This window comes from Gobius niger (assembly GCF_951799975.1).
Source record: "Gobius niger genome assembly, chromosome: 3".
In the NCBI taxonomy this organism is placed as follows: domain Eukaryota; kingdom Metazoa; phylum Chordata; class Actinopteri; order Gobiiformes; family Gobiidae; genus Gobius; species Gobius niger.
Genome location: NC_136854.1, coordinates 23,986,276 through 24,006,064, shown reverse-complemented (window position 1 = coordinate 24,006,064; position 19,789 = coordinate 23,986,276). Strand labels below are relative to the sequence as shown.

The following is a 19,789-nucleotide window of genomic DNA, read 5'->3' as shown; positions in this document are numbered from 1 at the left end:
GGACAGTAGGCCGATCACGCACTGGTGGATGGTGATTACGTGCTCCAGCGCGTGGATGCGCTCCTCCATGGCGCTGGTGTTGATGTAGTCATAGATGGAGGCGCCGATGCTCCACACAGCCCACACTGCGTCCACCACCGCCTTTATGGTCGGAGAGACCATTATTTGGAGAGCTGGTTTCAGCCACTACTCTCGAGAGAACACAAACATGGTTGGACTGCAAGACATCTTACGTTTGAATTTTTATTCAAGTCTGTTTAATGCAATATGAGACTTCAATAGTTGGGTAGACATGCATGTTAGTGGCTTTGTTAGTGACTCTATTCAAAAGTAGTCAACTAAGCAACTCATTTGAATGCACAACAGTTCATCGGCCAAGAGCTCCATTGACACTCTGCTCTAATTGTTGCTTTCCCCACAAACCAGATAAGCCACTTAAGGCTTTTCTGAATGGCAATAGCCACGGCCCGGGGCAAGTAAGTTTGAAACAAGCTTATTGTGTGATTAAACGCTACCATAGATATGCTACCATACAACTTACCCATGTGCATGAGTTCCTACTGAACGGGTGTAAATGGTGACCAACATCAGCCCAGCTGCGAGTTATGGAGTAAGATGTGTGTTAGAAGCTGGGACATTCCCAACAGGCTCCAAGCCGGTCATTGTTATGTGCGTCGGTAGACTCCGGGTGAACACGGGCTTTCCGGGCAAACCTTTCAGCATAAAATAGTTTAAAACTCGGCTCTACGTGCTCAACATTCAGATAAGATAAGATAAGATAAGATTGCCCTTTATTGATATCACAACCAAAATTGAACTTTCAAATGACTGAGCTATTTTGTGTGACCTTGCGTACAGCTTCAAACTGTTTCATTGTGGAAATTACTATTATGGAAATGCTTGTCAAAATACAGGCAGCTGACTTGCACGAGTCACCAAAGCTCGCGAAATAGTGGAGCGTATGACCCCTCAAGTGTTAAAAGAGTCTTTGGCTGAAGCGTCGTGGCGCGTCGCTGCCGCCAGGGGCCGCAGCAAACCAACATGTTGCACGGGGAAGGAGGTGTGCGATAAACCTGGGATGTTCATTGCCCCCCTGAGAAGTATCGATAAAAGGGGAACACCTTGAGAGCGCGGCAGACGAGGCACGCACTGCCACGGAGGACGTGCCCAGTTTGGCTAAAGAGTGTTGTGAACGCCTCGTGCCGACCGCTGAGACAACACACCGCAGGAATGTGTGCACTTTACACACACATGGATCCGTGATCATCCATCTCAATCGATATTAAGTTGTCTTTTGTCAAATCGGTTGAGGGGCCCTGTCCGGCGGAATTGGAGACGCGCCAGTGACACGCTGAAAATAACCAGGTTACCGGTCCATTTTGGGGAGGGCCCAGCACGAGGGCGCAGCACCATATATCAGCTCCTTCCAGCTGTTTGGGAATATCCTGCTCATAATACTGTTTGACGGCGGCAGCTCTTGCCACTGTCCCTCCAGAAAGGATACTGGGAAGTGGTCGGCTGGGACTGGGAGCGCACTTGGGATCTCTCGGGGGCAAAGGGAGGGGGCAGACTGGAGGAGACGAGACACTGTTGCGTCTGCATGTTGTTTTTGTCTCCCGCACAAATAAGGACTTATTTCAATAGACATTTCGTTTCACCTCTCCTCACACATCAAGGATAATCCTGCTCAATTAGGGATGTTTGCAGCATCAAGTGATCAGTGATCGCGACGCTGCAGCAGTGGCGACTGTTGTGGCCATGGATGAACGCTGAAGAAGTTGAACTTGCAGATCACCTCCAGACAGACGCCGTGTCTACAGCAGCCCGTGTCCGGATGCTGTCACCTGTTTCACAGGTAACACCATTGTTTACAATATCTTCCCTAGGAATGTAATAACTTTTGAATTTAGCTTCAGTGAGAGTAAGGCGGCCGTGGACTGTGTGGTTTTCTCAGGAGAATAAGATGGTGTGAGTCCGAGACTGGGTCTTTGCGGGCAAGGTGACTTCATTTATTCAACTGGCCTACAAAGTCCCAGTTTCTGGCCCACGTGAGCCCTCAATGCATTTTCCTGAGCTGTATGAAGCTAGGAAAAGTGTGTCACTCAGAAACTGAAAATGCTATATCTGACATAATGGAATTGTCCAACCCCATTTAAAGCAGAGTAGGCTTACTGGAAAAGAAATCACCAAAAATGTGTATTTATTATTTGTGCACGCCAAAAGAATATAAATGATGCAAATACATATAGGCTACGGTCTTTTTAATGTATGTTGACTGATTATCTTTGTCAACTGTAGTACTCACCTGTAAAGACTATTCATTTGTAAGGTTAGTACAGATTTGGTCAGATGTTTGTGAGGCAGTGACAAACTTTGACATGACCGTTTATTTCTTGAAGATATTGCTCATTTGTCAGCTGGCCCCATTCTGTTGTACACTTTGTGATAAATGGTTATAGAAATGAAATCAATTTAGTGGCTGCTGTTCTTTGAACAAGCTTACAAAATATAGGTCACAATAAAAAACAAAGGTAGGCATACTTTAAAATACATCCCGCTCATCCGTCTAATCTGCTTTTTATTCCTTTTTTTTTAGACAACGTAGAGCCTTTAAATTCAACCTATAGTAAATGTTTTATAATAGACTGATTAAAACAGGTCTGCATTTATAATATTTGCAGAAGACTATAATTTGGAGCAAGTGTGGAAAGTGGTGAAGGAGTTGTTTCAGAGAGTCGTTTCTATATCTGTACTGACCCTAGCATGCCCAGCATACCTCGCTAATGAATTTAGCATCCTGACACAAGATGCTTTATGTAATTAATAGAGCTGAGGCCTGTGGTGGCATCTCCATGCTGAAAGTGACACATAGGTAAGACATTTGCTGGAGCATGAGATTTTGATTTTGCCAACATAAGGCTGACTTTTTTTTAATTAAAAAACAACTTTGGCCACACCTGTGAGTGATCTCCAGTCAATGCCTTTAGGAATAGGAGAGTTTCTTTTTTTGGCAAACATATTTTTAGATTCAATCATTTTGCCCATGATTCTTGAACAGATATAGATTGAAGATACTAGCTTCAAAGAGTAGAAATTATTTACTTTATTTGTTGCCTCTATGAAATCTTCAATTCTTTTGAGTCTCGATGTAGAAAGAACAATATTTTCTTCAAGCGGTCTAAGTAATTCCATTTACCACTGTGAGGTCTAAACAGTCAGTACTTTGCAGAAGTGTAATCTCTCAGAGCAGCCTACAATTAGTTTATTTAAATTAGGCCTATCGTAATTGTGTTCATTAAACTGATGGGCGTCTCACAGTCCACAAAATTCCCACAATACTACGTAAATGTAAAATAACAAACACCGGCTCTCAATAAGTTTTTCGTGCACCTGTGGTCACGTTCTCCAAACTCTATTTGGTCCACATACACATAGAACAAGAGTTAACGCTGTCCATGTGTGGTGGCTAGTGCGAGATGGAAGAACGTAATGAGGCCTGAGCTGAGTATGAAGAAGCTCTATGGCATCGACCAGCTCTGGGAACCTCACCAACTGCGCTGATTAAAGTATAGTGATATTAAACAGCGTTTCATGCTCCGCCCTGCCAATCCTCTTTTTGCCATTTCACATTGTTTAAAATCTTCCCAATGCAAATATGTTTTTAGCCACGAGGTGTCTGCTTCTCTATTTGGAGACAGACCACTTTTAAGAGGAACTATGGCACCCCAAAATTACATTCAACATACTTATGTATCCACAGTACAAAAGCAGACTACAAATGCCATACGTAATCAAATACATACCATTGTGTTTTGTTTATTTACGGGTCCCACAAAACTTTAATGTAGCATTTATTATATTAGCTTGAGTGTTAAAATAGGGTAATCTTACTGATATAGTGTTGCAGTGAATCAGCGATTTCTTTGTATTTTTATATATAGTTTAGTTAGAATTATGATATTCCACAATCCTATCTCTCAATGGTACTCTCAATTGAAAAAAAAAAAAAAAAAAAACTGTCCTCGATTTATCTTTAATCTAAATTTTATCAAAATCGCAATCGAAATCATTATCGGACTTTACAATCGTCAGGTTTACAGCCATTTTGTTGGCAGAAACAGCACCTACTTTTGGAAGAGACAAAAGGAGGCATGAGCCAAATCTATTTATTTTATCATGAAAAAATAGAAACGAATCGAAAATTGACCAATATGAGGAAAAAAGTATTAATGTGATAAATAAAAAAAAAATTTTGCCATATGGTACAGCCTTAATTTATCTATTCTAGGTGTCAGGGTGAACTAAGCCCCAATCTGTTTTCCAACAAATAATGTAATTGATGTGCAAATGCAGTGGTAGAAGAGTTGTTTCATGGTAAAAGTTTGTTGTGTTTCTGCAAAGACTCCACCGAGCTCCTTCTCAGAAATGGCAATCTGAACTCATTCACCCCCTGTTAAAACGTCAAAGTAAACCCCAATAAAACTCCGCTAATATAAATATACATTTCATAAATACTGGAACACACAGCAGTATGATGCAGTTAGCAGCACCTGGCCAGACTTGAGCAGTCACAAAACGCATGTAGTTTGATCTCAAATGTTTGGAATGAAACAATGTTGGAGAGAAAGAACAAGAGGGAGGGAGAGAGAATGAAAAAGGCAGCAAGAAAAGTGAGGGACTTTTAGGGGCAGCTGTGTTTTATTAACCCAGTCATAATGCCCCTAAAAATCCTTATTGCTCTTGCAATGGTCAACAAGTCTGTACAGAGGACATGTAGGGGCTGACATCACTATTGTTTCATTCAGGAAAACAATGTTTTTCAAAATATCAAGCACAAGGCTGTTATAACCTTTTCTTACCCCCAATCACATCTGGTACATGTATAATAATGACGTGTGGCTTCTTCCAATTATTAACGGCAACAACAATTATTAGAAAGGCTCCAATTGAGTCCAACACGACCTGAAAAAAAGTTGTAGAAACAGCAAGATGAGAAGTTATCATGAAATAGAATTGTTCTTGTGTTATTAGTTTTTTATGCTTATTATCTGGTAATAATGATTTCAGTGATTACTTGCCCTCGTCACGTTATGAGATGTGTTGTGTGCTGTTTCTGGTATGTTTCATTTTCTTGTTTTAAAATGGGTATATATTTCAATATAGTATCACCGTTTGTCTGTTCAAGCATCAGTAGTTGGGCATTCATTCACACCTGAGAGTTGAGTCTGTGTGTCTTTTGCTGTTTTGATTATGCATTATTCCACACCAAGAGACAAGAGAAAGAAAAAACAGCCAGCGATAGGCAGGTAGACTGACAGACAGGACGGGGTAGACCCAAACTAACTCACTGAGCCCTAAGATATACAGTACGGGCTGTGGTAATGCAGGCTGGCAGATGGGAGCATTAAGACACGTAAACAATGAGAAGCTTTGACAAGACAACAGATGCGAGCAGAGGAGATGAATTCTGGAGATATAACAGGAGAACGGTGCGACAGGAGGGGTAGTAGAAGACATGGCCATATGATAAGGGCTCCCTGTGCATTACAATTAGGACTATTTGGATATCCTCTTTGACATGAGTCTGGCTAAACTTGGCATGAAATGTTATGAATAATGAGTCAAAATGAAAAATGAGAACTAGAGTGGAACTAAACCAGGTCTTAAGACAAACAGAAGAGGGACATGAACGGTTTAGAATAATAAACCAATAATAAACCAGATTAAGATATAAATATACCCCCCAAAAAATCTAAATAAGGCCCATTGGAACCAGAACATGACCAAAACTACAGTATGCTGAACAGAAAAAGTTGAGAAATGTACTTTAAAGCATGAGGTGTAGTAGGGGAGGTTGGATGACCACGCTCCATGCATGGGTGTGGTGTAGTGGGCTGTCATGAGTGGAGCAGAACAGGGCTGGTGTAGACTCTCAATGTTGGTGAATGACTCATCGAAGCGAGGGCTAGTCTGTCGAGTTCCCTGTGGGACGGCCCGCACTGAGGAGGGATCTTCATAACCAAGAAAAGGAGACAGACAGGGAGACATTGGGAGAAGCAGCTATAGGAGGGGAAAGTGTGGATGATGACTAAGGGCCACGAACCACATGCCGAAGCACAGGGATTACTCATACGGCTATCACAGGACTGACAGTGTGTCTTCCTCATGGCTGTCACTCCCTTGGGCCGTTTAGCTACACACACTCACTTAGCAGGGGTCAACTCAAAACCTTCAAAGCAGAGGCCTTATTCCAGTCTCAGGATGTCCAGAGGGCTGAATGAACAAAACCCCTACTTTTAAAGTCCTCCACCACCACCACAGTCCACTCCCACGGGCATGAGTCACACCGTGCTTTTACCCATTCGTTCTCCATTTCTGTAGGGCTGGGAACCATTAATGAAAGTACAGTAACCTGTCCCTCTTTTGGTTGTGCTTCACAGCCATTTAAATACCCGTCATCCTGTCCCACTCATTTAAAAGATGTCCCACTTTATGCGACGGTGGCACAGATGGTAGAGCGGATCGTCTCATGATAGAAGGTGCTGCCGTTGTGTCCTTGGGCAAGACACTTCAGACACCTTGCCTCCAGTGTCTGCGTACATTGGTGTATGAATGGGTGAGTGGATCCTTGCTGTAAAGTGCTTTTGAGTGCCATAAGTCGGTGGAAAAGTGCTATATATGTTGAGACCATTTACCATCCATCTGTGCTCTGTGAATTGTAAAATGTGTAGATTCTCAGCCGTCCAGGTCGTTAATTCAATCAACTGGACTTGTTTTGACCAACGTTTCACTCTGCGGCTCCATCAAGAGAGCCTCCTCATGGCAGTTTTTGATCACTGTCACAACCAGACATTATAACCATGGGCGTGGATCTGGAGCCAAACTATGGCTCCAGTGATGTTATTGAACATTACATGGAGGTTTATGATCACTGGAGCCAAACTATGGCTCCAGATGACTGTCTCAGGTGTGCGATAGCTGGAACCTGAGTCCTGCATGTCTGTTGAAGGCCGGGCACTTCTTTCTCTCATATATATCTTCTTCACTCTTCACCCACTGCAGCACTTTTTCCAACAGAACATGTCCATGTCCTCAAAAGTCTCACTCATGAGCAAATTCACTGTCGTGTCCAGGCCAGAGGATGTTTTATGGTGGTGTAGGCCCTTGTCCAACGGCTGTGATGTTTCCCTGACATCCTGTTGCAACCCTCTGTTCTGCGCTAATAAGAATATGTCAAACTTGTATGCTTTTGGACACTCGCGTAACGTGGGTGATACAGAACAATTAACAACAATTATTATTTATGCATTACCTGCAGCACTGCAGCGCCATAGGCTACTGCTTTCCTATCCTAGGATCTCATCCTTACTCAGCTGGGAGCGTAATATTTCAGTGGTGCACTGACTCCATATATAGAGAGAACATGCACTGAATAGTCCATGTCCCACCAAATTGGTCAACTGGTCCTGTATTTGTTATTTTGTTGGAAACCTACCAGCGAGATCCCAAAACCATCAAGGTGCAACTGGTACAAGGGAAAAAAGTGTTTATATTGATGGACATTGCTTCTGTGCTTTGGTTCTCCTCCAGATTTTTTTTTTTGTCTGGACCTTGGACCTTTCCTCTGTACTCTTATCACCTGTACCTCAAGGGTGTTGCCAACTATTTTTAAGTGGTCCACTAAGACTATTTGATGTGTTTTGTTCAAAATAAATTCTCTCAATATTACACCTTTTATTGCAGGGGGTCCCAGGACCATAGGTTGAGAAACACTGCTCAAACAAACATTCATAAACTCACAAAGTTTTCTGAAAAGAGCTGATTTAGCTCCTTATCAAACATGTTTGATCTATTTTAACTTTTGTAGCTGTGTCTTTGATAATGTTTCTTTCTGGTTTAGAAGAAGTATGAGCAATTTCTTATTAACACTACTTCAGTTTGAGGATAAATTACAAGTCTCTACAAGATTTCTTTGCTTGAAATGAGGCAACACATATTTAATCAAAGGCACTTCTCAAAGACAGAAGTGTTAAGAGTTAATAATACATGTAGCAACAGTGACAATGTCTTCAAGGGTATTTTTTGTCTTTGAAGTTTGCCTTACTAAACTGCTCTTTTCATAGTGACCCCTTAAGATACATGAAAGCCCCCAGGTTAACAGTCATGCTGGGTGATCAGCTGATACACAAGTGAAGATGTTATGACGCTTCCTGAGGCGGTCCAATATTCACGCCCATGTTCATGAGTATACTCTAACATTGTATTTCGCCACAAACTGTGTCATGTGAAATGTAGAACCAAGATTTGTTTGTATTTATTTTGTAGGACAAATGTACTGCTTTCTCATATACTTACTGGTTCTGTCTTGAGGGAAGATAGTTATGAAGGAAGTGGCTTATCGTGCCTGCAAACCCAGTGGTCAGGCACAAACAGATGGCCTCCTTGTATGGGGGGTACAAGTAGCAGCGCGTCTTTGTCACATATTCGCACCTTCTTTGTTTTATTGGCATGAAATGTGTCATGTCAGCAGCAACTTTTCTGAATTTTCAATTTGCACAGACAGCAAAAAAAAAAAAAAACTGACAGCATGACTCAACAAGTGAAAAGAACACACCCAAAAGAAACAACCCCCCAACCCCCCCCCCCCCCCTCACCCTGTTACTAACAGTGGCATTGGCCCAAATCTTAAACAGAGGTTGGGTGTGGCCTGCCTGAGCGCCCACTCCTGATGAACCGCTCAGCGCAAACATGGCAGACAAAAGAAGAAGAGGCCTCCCCTATGCAAATTCCTCTGTAAAAGTGAGCGAGGATTCCTGACTTGCCTCTGGCATGACTAGAGTAAATAAGAGAGGAACCTTGCACATAATTTCACAGCCTCTGTCTTTTTTGCTGTAGGTGCGTGAGGTGTGCCTTTAGACTTAAGGGTCAGCCCTGTGCACACATCGCTGCTCTTACAACTCAAACACATAGAGCCAGACTTATTAACCACACACTGCTTGACCTCACTGTTTACTTTGTGAAGTGAATGTTAAACAGCTTTCTATTGATCGTAGAGTGCATTCAAATCACTTTTGACAATGGTGTGTAAAAGGTAGTGGTCATATGGACATTTGTATTTTGTTTTTGTTACCTCTGATGCCAATAAATATAATACATGATAATATATCAATTGTGTTCGGAAGAGCACTTTTGTATCCAATGTGTTGAAAGTGAGCAGTGAAACAGAACAAAATTACATTCATGGAAACCATTTATCTCTTGCACATACTTGTTCATCATACACGCAATGTGAAAAACATTGCTCCATCTCTATTTCAACTCTTCTTTTACTAACGCTGGGGGTTGCCACTACTTCTTTGGCTTTGTGGGTCAACAACAATGCACGCTGGCAGACCTCTTCCCTCACACTGTTTTTGAAAAGAAAAATGTTTCATCCTGCGAGAGCCGCACCACTGCAATAGGACCAAGTCCAAGTGCATTTGTGTGCTATGGGCGAGTAAAAGTGTGTTTGTTTTGGCAAAAAGATCATTTGCCAAAGCAACCATTCGCATTGCCAACACTTACCAAATAGACCTGCGGCGGTGAGCTTTTATGTGCCTGGCTTTCTCACTTGCAGAGGTGGCCATTTTGATCTTCTAAAGACCCCTTTCACAATATTAGATAGCTGGAAAAGGACAATGGCCCAAAACACAAAAATAGAGTGAGGAGAGAGCTGTAAGTTCATTGCCGCGTTTGTAGATATGAGCCTCTGATCACTTACATACGAACATGAAGTCCCATTGTTTGGCCTAGGCTTGCACGGAGCAATCCAAATGTCCACAGTGCCAAGCCTGGATCTGAGAATTAGACCAACTACGGAAAACCGGTCTCAGCAGAGCCATCTCCCATTACACAAAGACTGTTTCCACTTCCATCAAAACTGTCAGCACAAGCTACTTCAGCCACTTGGAAGTCGTCATTTGGGCCTAAGTGTGAACACTGTATTGATGTGTAATAGACTGTAGGGCACAGATGGAGGGAGTAGAAACGTTAAAGGCAATTAAAAGCGGGAAGAGACATTTAGCAAAGTGTCAGGGCCGGGACTCATAACAGGACAGAAGAGCGTGCTGAAATATGTATAGCAGCCTTAACTGCTGATGTTTGAGCTCTTGAGATGGTGAACAATTGAATACTTATGCTTATTCTCATACGCATAAATGAAACTTTAAAAAGTCTTCCCGCATTAATAATTTCACCATAATGTCCACTGCAGCAGTTTGGCATCCATGGCATTGACCCTGAGCCAGAATCAGAATGTTTATATCCGTCCGTCCGTCCATCCATCCATCCATCCATTTTCCTGTGAAAATGTGGTGCTTTTCTTGTAATGTGAATCGTGATGCTTTCTACTAATATTGACAGACTGGTTTACGTCAAAGTGGCAGTTTACATTTCCATGTATTATCATTACTTTCCATAACGCCTCATTAAGTTTTAAGCTACGCGCGATGTATAGAGATTGACAGCATCGTAAAATGTCATAATTTCCTCCCCTGTGTGTCTGAATACAGCTCTTGTGCGGTTTGTGATCGCTGAGTAGATCTTCGAAGGGGCTGTGTAAGGTGTTGTTCTCTTCCGGCACTAGTTTGATGCCAGCTACAATGTGACAGGCCTGGGGCGACCTTAAACCCAGCTATGTGCCTTCTTGGAACTTCCTTCACGATTCCTGGGCACAGAAACCTCCCTGGTCCAAAACTAACATCATGGGAATAGCTCAACATGACACATTTTTTTCATATCTTCCGTCTTGTTGATTTTATTGTCATTCTTGGCTGTAGGTTTTGACTTATCTCACAGACATAAATAGCAGGGTTACTTTGGGATATGTGATTTGTGATGTGAAAAATCTGACTGCTCTGAACACGACCATATGCAGATGTCGTGCCCTCTGCATTCTTGGTGTGGCTTGGTGTGTCTTGTTTTAACTGTTTTCTCGTGTTTTTGAGTGGAAGTGTATGGACTTTCTGGCTACATGTTTTAGACCAGCTGTTGAAGGCTGGCACACGTTACATTTTTGTGAAAGTTCTTTTTAAGTGTAGCTGTTTTCTTTTTAGGTGTAGCGACTTTAAAAATCAAACAGTAGACAAACATCACCACACACATTTCTTAAGGCAAATGTGTTTGTAAGCTCTAATATTAACACAATGAGTCTCAGTAATAAAATAAGTTAACAATAACTTGGTTTAATTTAAATTCCATGCCCACAATGAGGCGTTGGTGCTGCAGTATGTTTCTTTGATCATGCCTTTTTTGTAACATTAAACTATTCCTTCTATCTACCAGGTGGAAATACAAATTGCTTTGTTTTTAGGTGTGCTGCAACATAATATGGATATTTAATATTTTGATATTTGATATTATATTTTGTTACTCACAAATTTAGACATTATCATGAAGCTCATGCTCAGTGTGAGAACCAATGTCATCTCATAAAGATATTATTAAACTGTTACTGTAGTCATAAACCTGTAAAAGTATTACTCAAGTTAGTGTTGGAATCTACCATGTATTTGGGATTGTCGTGAGTATGTTTATTAATATCAAGGACATTTCCAAATAAATTCTACACAGACTCAGACAAAGGTGTGAACAAGGAGATGCACTATATTTCTTGGTATCGGAAATTAGTAATGTCAGCTAAAACTCAATGAAGTGATCAATATTTTATTTGCTATTGTAGAAGGGCTTATAATAACAAACTTTATTCAAAACGTTATAAAGAATGTCATCGGTCAAATGAAACCAAGTGATTTCTGAAAGTCGTGATTACCGGAGTTGTGTTTTGAGCCACTTGCGCATGTTTGAGTAAGCTTTGAATCTTTCCCGGTGACTATTCTATGCTCTTCCCATTTACCCCGAGCATATAGGATAATGCGATTAGTTCAAACATGTTACAAAAAGTAAAGGCTAACTGTAATGCTCTCATTCGTCAGTAGATTAACAACGGGGTCATACCATGCCAAAGAAGATAGTGGAGAAACTCTTAATCACTCATGGTTGGAGCTGTATGCAGAAGGAGCGTGCAGTCAGGATCATGAGGAGGCTGGAGGGGATTGGGCCTGTGTGTTCAGATTTACAGCAGTCCTGGGGTCACAGTGGAGTGGAGCCGGAGCGGAGTGGTGCAGAGCTCACCTCGTCCTGGCCTCCCTTGGCGCTCAGCTAACACACCCAGCCTTCATGAGACTATATGGGTCAGACTTTAATATATGTGCACTGCCAGGTGAATGTATCCACCTAAAGATAAGAGCAGGGTTTTCAAAATGTCTCCGCAATGTCATCGCCTACTTAAAACAAGGTTAATCCGTGTATTTGCTGTTACTTGGGAAAAGTGCTCCAAGTGAATGCAGATGTGGTTCACTATTGATACAAGATTCCTGGGAGTGATAGAGTCTATTCACATTTTTCAAATACGCAACAACCAGATTTCCAGAATTCCCCTTTTTTTTCGCCTCTTTCATTTGGCTATTGTCAGGGGCAAAGCAGAGCGGTAACCAGAACTATCGTGCTAACGGCAAACTGGTTAATAATATCCAGACTACTTGCTGCGGTCCATCTTATTCTTTAAACAACTGCCTGTGTATACAATATGCTGCAAAGAATCAGGTACAGCCAATTTAATTTGGAATATTTTAAGCATTTTGAAAGACTGACAACTGTCCAGTTTGTGCCTTGCCTAAAGCCCATAGTTGCCACGTTTTCAGTGGCAAAATCACTAGACAGGCATGATTGAGACTGAAGAAGAACTAAGTAACTTGCTTACCTTAATAAATCCTTTTCACAGTCCCTCTGAGGTTAATACAAGTGTTAATGGGTGACTGGGGGGTCTTTCATCTCCCCCTGGTGTCTCTGTCCAGAAAACCACTCTTGCAACTTCCCTGCCTCCCAGTCGGAGGTGCAATACACACTAATACAATCATGAAGAAGAAGCTAACTGCTTAAAAAATGTATCTCCATTGTGTAATTGCGTTGTGGCACAATGTGCAATATCCCTATCTCCCTTTGTCTTTTCTGTCAGCCTAGTATTTACTCTCACGGACAATTAATGAGTAAAAAAAAACGTAACATGCTGCAGTGCCGCTAATGGCTTCTAGGGGCTTGAGTTACTTAGTTCCACTTTACATTGTATTTCCATTTTCACAAGGTAAATCAAGTCACATTTACACACTATTGTTTAAGTCAAATGCCAAACAGATGACACAAAGTTTGGCAAACAGTTTGACTTCAGCAGCCTGTGTGCCTCAACTTGTGTGATATTTATTCCAAAAACACTTCTCAGTAAACAACTGATTTCTCACTCCCGGTAACAGTACACATTTGTTTCGGTCAGCTTAACTGTGTAAAAAAGACAAGGCATGTGCCCAGTTAGAGAAGGCAGGATGTTTTTGATGAGGAGTGGGCTTAATTTAGGTGCGGGGCATTCTCAGTATCTGTCACCTAACTCTCACTGATCCCAACACACAGGGCGAGAGGCGCGAGTGACCCAACGCTCATGTTTATCCAGACAGCCGAGATATACATCCAAGAAATGCACACCGCCAACACCTCAAAATGCCTCGCACAGTAATAAGACGACAGCTCTCCCAAAGCATCCATTTTGAAAAGACTCACATTTAATTCAAATAATAGTGCTCGACATTCCTACTAGCCAAACACTGAAAATATAAATTCCTTGTTCTGAAAAAAATTGGCTTGGTTGTGAGTCTTGCTTGGCTATAAAATAACCAAACAGGCGAAGTCTGTGCCAACGAGCCAGCGAAAGCAAAAGATGGCTGCCAACTATGCCTGCCAAAGGCTTCAGCTTTCACCCAGCGTTCTCCTACTTACAACGCAGAATCATGTGCCTACTTCTAGATACAACATTTTTGGCCTTGTTTAGTAATGGTTCTAAGTGGTTCATTTTCCTGCTTTGAATATTGTGTCATTAATTCATTGCTTAATGTGCAAGAAAATCTAGCCGGCACTGATGTTGTCTTTCTATTTCTACATTTTACCTTCTGTATAAAATCCCCGCAGCCTCTCCTCATCCTTCTTGCCACATGCCTGAAATGTCATACGTTGCTTGATAGGCAGTCTGTTTTCCGCACGGGAAGTCTTGTGACGCTTCGACTTCAGGCCTGTCGTCATTTTACACTGCACTACATAAACATGCCCGGACTGGCCCATGGAGCGCACGCGGTCCCGAACGTGAGAGGGTAGAGGTGGCGGGGGTCGAATGGAAAGAGAGGAAGACCACACAGGGGCCTGGGTCAGATCATGTTTGTCGGACGCCATATTTAAAATGTGGGTTAGGGTGCAAGGCCGTAACTTCTCACAACTTTTTCCTTAATGCTTTTCCCCCCACCGCGCAAAACTTCTGGTCTTTTAGATTGTAACCTACTTTATAAATGATCATGGCCCGATTTCATTTAGCCCGCGCTTCTCATCTTTCTCACGTCCATATGCTGGAGTTGGCACGCGTGGCCGATCCTTCCAGCGGCAACAGCTTTCCCTTCTGCCTGTGTCGGGTTTCACACAACCCAGATCATATTAGTTCCACTGAAAACGAATAAGGTGAGGATGAACATTGCAACAATTTAGAGGTGTCACTTGAAGCTTGACTGATGTAATGGCGGATTTTAAAGCCACACTGGGGGAATGTTCAGGTTAGAAGAGCAACTAAACTGACAGCGACACCGAACGTGCTCCTCATGGTCAGCGACTGACAAAGTGATAGGTGTAAGAAAGGCAAGCTTCAGCAATAAAAACACCCAGAAGGAAATAACTGCTTGGATTTTTTTTTTCAATTTAGTGGTGGCTTTAAGAACTGAATCTGATTTTTATTTAAAATTTTTGAAAGGACATAATCCCCCATGTGGAATTATGAAAAGGAAGCAAGGTTCACACCGGGCGAAAGAACAGCTATACACTTCACATGCAGGTCTAATGGCAGCCAGAGACCTATGACTCTCACAATAGGACTATTCATACAAGAAAATAACATTTGAGGGAAAACAGGCAGTGGTTACTTCAGCTCCTGGGTGAGACGTACATGTGATATGGAAACACAGAGGATGGAATTGTGTGACCCGTTTGTTCTGCGGAAATTCTGCATTTTTAATAACGTTGACGTCAGGTTCACGCATTATGACAGTTTACGGGTGTTATGACTAACGAGACGTATCGATATGAGGAGAGCTAAATCAGTAGTTGCAGGAACACTTTTGGATTTGTGTGATGGATTGGAGGCCCGGGCTGAAAACCATTAACAGAACACAGACATATCTTCTCAAATCTTTGCCGGGTCCTCCGAAAATAACTCACAGATCATTTACCGCCAAAAATCAAGAGAGTGATGTCGCTTGTGTTAGAAAATCCACCTGCCGCCCCATAGCCAAAGATGCTTCACATGTGTGTCGTGGGTTCAAGTCCTTTTCAGATATTTGATGAGTGCTCTTTGCCAGCCCCTTTCACCCTATGCTGTCCCATCCAATAAAGACTATGGGCCAAATCCATAAAAAAACAAACAGACAATGGATGACGATAAGCCATTGTGCACAACTACAGCCATCATCAATGTCTCATCAGGACTCCCATTTGACCAATCACTTCTTATCATAATCAAAAAATCAATAAAAAACAAAAAAACCTACCGCTCATAAACATAGACAATACAAACTTTTCAATAAACCTCAGCGTGAGCGTATACAAAAATGCTTTTCACTGTGGTACCACAAAAAAGCGCTTCTCCAATTCCCAAACCACACGCTGCCACAGGACTGACTGCAGACCTGACAATTAAAAAGCCCCATGCTGAGACTGACCATGGTGGCGATTGAGATTTAATTAAAAATTTGATTAATTGCACACTCATGGTCACAGTGGAAATGATGCTTTGCCTGAAACACGTCTATTGTGCACATTAACGGTCAAAACTTTGTGGCAAAAACAGAACCTATTAACCATTTGCCGATGACAACTGCTAACTGCTATAACAGAGTACTCTTTAAATACTCAAGCTACAAAAGACTTGAATAATGGAGGAAGTGGTGACTCTGTGCTCTTATGGAATTAGTATGACGGCCATCGCTTCTCTTTCTTCATTTCTTTGAGTTATCCAAGAAATTGGCTAGCCATCTTCAAGGATGTACCCCAGCCTCCTATGGTCATCTGAGGAAAAAGGCAGGAAAATGATGAATAACTCAGCCGCGTCTGGTTTGTACAAGGATGGGGGACTGCAAGGGAATACCAGCTGCTGTAAGCTTATTAGGTGACAGTGGCTCAGTGCATGGATCTACAAGTCAGTGGTTTCAATTCTGCTTGGACCACTGCGTACTGGTGTTGGGTTCTTGGGCAAGACACTTCACCTGCCTTGCCTCCAGCAGTTGTGCACAAGAGGAGAGTGTGTGAACGACTGTGATTGTGTGGCATGCATGTGTGTTGTGTGTGGAGCGTCCGTACCAAATACACAAACATAGAAAAACTACAACCTGTAAATAGCTGTGCATTTGGCGCATTGTCTAAATGTGTTCCCTCTTTAACTATGATTATGTCTCACTTTTCCCTCAGCGATGACAGGCCCAGCACTTTGCCAGCTATAAACACCTCCTTCTGACGGACCTGGACTACATATTGTACGCACTGATCTCACAGAGTGTTCCCAAGGCCAAGTGCCAAGTCATCTTGTCAGCCTGCAAGAGCACAGGTAATAGTTGAAGTCCTCCACAATGTAAACCTCTTTGAAGTACTTGCTCTATAGACTGTATGCCTTTGCCTTTCGGACACAGACATTTGACAACAGTTATAGTGCTGGCTTGGAGGAGTGTGGCCGGGTGAGTTACGTTTAAGAAGTGCAGCAGCGGGGCACAGCTTTTACTGCCGTCTCACTGCCGTTCATCAAGAGAAAATGACAAACATTGGACAAATCAATGGGCATAAACGTCCTGGCCACTTTCTTAGTTGTATGAGTCAGGGGCTATTGTGGAGTTTGAAACGCTTGCCAATAATACTTGACACGATGACACTGTCCTGTTTTCACCCCAGAGGGCCTCCCAGTGAGGAGATACTCTGGAGTACTTTTTCACAGGCTTCAGCAGCCACCTGTGGAGACAGGCAGAGGGGCAGAGAGTGGCGCCATGGTGAGTTACTGCCATAAGACGCACACACGCAAGCCAGCTTTCATAGAGATCAGCCTAAACATGCACACTATGCAACAGCTACTGCACTCACAAATGGAAATGGACAAATTCAATGAAGGCAAAAGGGATCAAGATCAAAAGAGTGGATTATTTGAGGAAGCCACTAACAAAAAAGTGACAATATTGTACCTAATTATTAATATTGCACTATGTGACTAATATTTGTTTCTATTTGTCACAGAGAAGTTGGATAATACTATGTACATAGCAAGCTAATTAAAGGTGAAAGTGAGGTTTTTTATTGTATATTACATTGACAATTAACTTTACACTGATACATCTTTAGATATCATTGGCTATGCCCTAAACCAATCAGAGGGTGTGGTATGAAAAAGAAAAGAAAACGTATGTTCTGTCCATTAAAATAATCTTTATGACAGTTAGGAAACATATTTTCCATTTTCCCAAACCTTAAAATATGAATCAAGCAATTAGGCCAATTATATATTTTTAAAATCTGTCTGAACAAATAATAAATCAGACATTAATTTAGCCAGAAGGGACTTCATACTTGCAAACCATGAATTTGGTTCTCAAATTGGACAGTCACAGATTATTTTAGCTCAAAATGCTTATCTTAACTTTTTATGTTGTTTCCTTTTTATGCATTAGGAATGTGATAATTGTGTTTAGCCTTGGCAAAAAATAGCTTGTCACCTACTGGGACACTCAACAAAGTTGGTACAATTGCATCTAATTTCATTTCCAGCTAAATGAACAACTAGATGCAGATCTTCAGGAGACGGTGACAACAAACACACACTAGACTAGCACGACAGTCATTCATTGAGAGTTGTTGCTTAAAAAATTTCACAATTGAAGTTTTTTTTTTCTCTCATTATTTGGATTGGACAACACACATTAATGACACATTCAGTACAGTTACTTTGTGTAAACGTGACAGATTTTAGCCGGGAGCCACTGTCCATCCATAGTTGCTTATCGGATTTTGAAACTCGATCGTTTAGACGTGCATTGACCCATGAGTATCATAGGTTGATTACGAGAAGTTGACTTGTGCATGTGTTACATTTGTTCCATTATTCTTGAAATGCTGCCATTATTTTTCCTCTCTTTGCTGTACAGACTGAAAATAATTAGCAGCCTGCCTCATCCTCTTGTGTATTGCTGCATCCCCTCAGCCCTCGTTGAACAGAGCCGTGATGAGTAAGCACATATGCACACACTCCCACGCACCGATAAGGCATGTAAACATCACAGGCATGCCATAGACCAACACACACACTGTTCATATATACAGCGTAGAGATGGCACAGTCTCTGCTTTCGGCTCAAATTAAGTCCAAGGTCTGTGGGATCTGCTTCATTGATCCGTCTGGGTAAACATGGTCGAAGGGATAGAGGGACTGGGATGAGCTTCTGATTAAAAACGAAGATGTGTTTTACAGTGTAGGATAGGCGAACTAAATATTAAAAAAAATGTTATTGATTATATCTTTGTTTAATGCAACTGAATAATGATGTGGAAATACTGTACACATCTCAGCTAAGAAGATTTTATTTTCCATCTTCTTAAAAATGTATATTTTTAAAAGAGACACTCACAGTATGTAAATTCACACCATAAAGAATGTACTTAAAGGTGCACTATGCAACTTTTTAAGTGAACAAAAATATCTTAATATTTGTGTATATTTGACCTTGTGGTGACTAAGTGACTTCATGGGTGCAGCATAACACCTTTGCTTTCTCTTACAGTGGCGTTGATGATACTTCAGAATGAATTGTTTTGGGGTTTCTCATCAGTTTCTTGTACGAACCCATAAAAACAACTGATCCTGAAGCAAATTTGCCATGCTGCACCCATGAAGTCACTTAGTCACTATAAGGTCAAATTACCGCAAATATAAAGACTTTTGTGTCACTTCAAAAGTTGCATAGTGCACCTTTAAGCATGTTTATTTTATGTAAAACTGTTGGTGAAGTGTATACTTTTGGGCAGAGCATATACAGTACCTTTGTGTGTGCAGCTGTTTACATTGTATGGGCATGTTTAACACTGGCTGTCCTTCAGTTACAGAGGCTGTAAGGTTATTGCAACTAGAATGAACTACGTCCGTACTGTGAATTTATTTAATAAAAGCATATCCAATTTGACATGTGCCTATCTTTCATGTAATTGCATGTTCAGCATTGAAAGCCAATGTGTGCAGACTTCATCAAGGCTTCATTTGAATTAACAAAATACACATTACTCATAGAATTGAGGGGCGACCACCCAAATGGGGACATATACTATTTGTCGAATGTTTAAAGTCATTGTGAACAAGGTTGTTACCGTTGGCAAGAGTATTCTAGCAATTACGTTTTAACTCTTTTCAATAGGGAAAAATGAAATGTTGATTGATGTTCAATGTATGGGTCGTTTCATTCCAACAAATGACTCTTGGTTAATAGAATGTAAACAAATAATCTGAGCTGAAAGCATTTTGGAAGTAGCTGGGCTTCCCCTTTCAGTTTGATGACTCCTGTCCTCGTGCCAGTTCTTTACACATGCTGAAAGAATGGCTTTCTACATGTGTCTTGAAAACATTATTCTGTCAACTTGGCTGCACA

The 19,789-nt window shown here is 41.6% G+C and overlaps 1 long non-coding RNA gene across 1 annotated transcript; it reads left to right on the top strand.

The window, feature by feature from the left end:
- Positions 1-994: 994 nt before the first annotated feature.
- Positions 995-18,895, top strand: LOC306960602. The gene is made up of 4 exons (XR_013792683.1): positions 995-1,855; positions 16,585-16,720; positions 17,059-17,153; positions 18,300-18,895. It is a non-coding gene; the product is annotated as an uncharacterized lncRNA (long non-coding RNA).
- Positions 18,896-19,789: the final 894 nt, after the last annotated feature.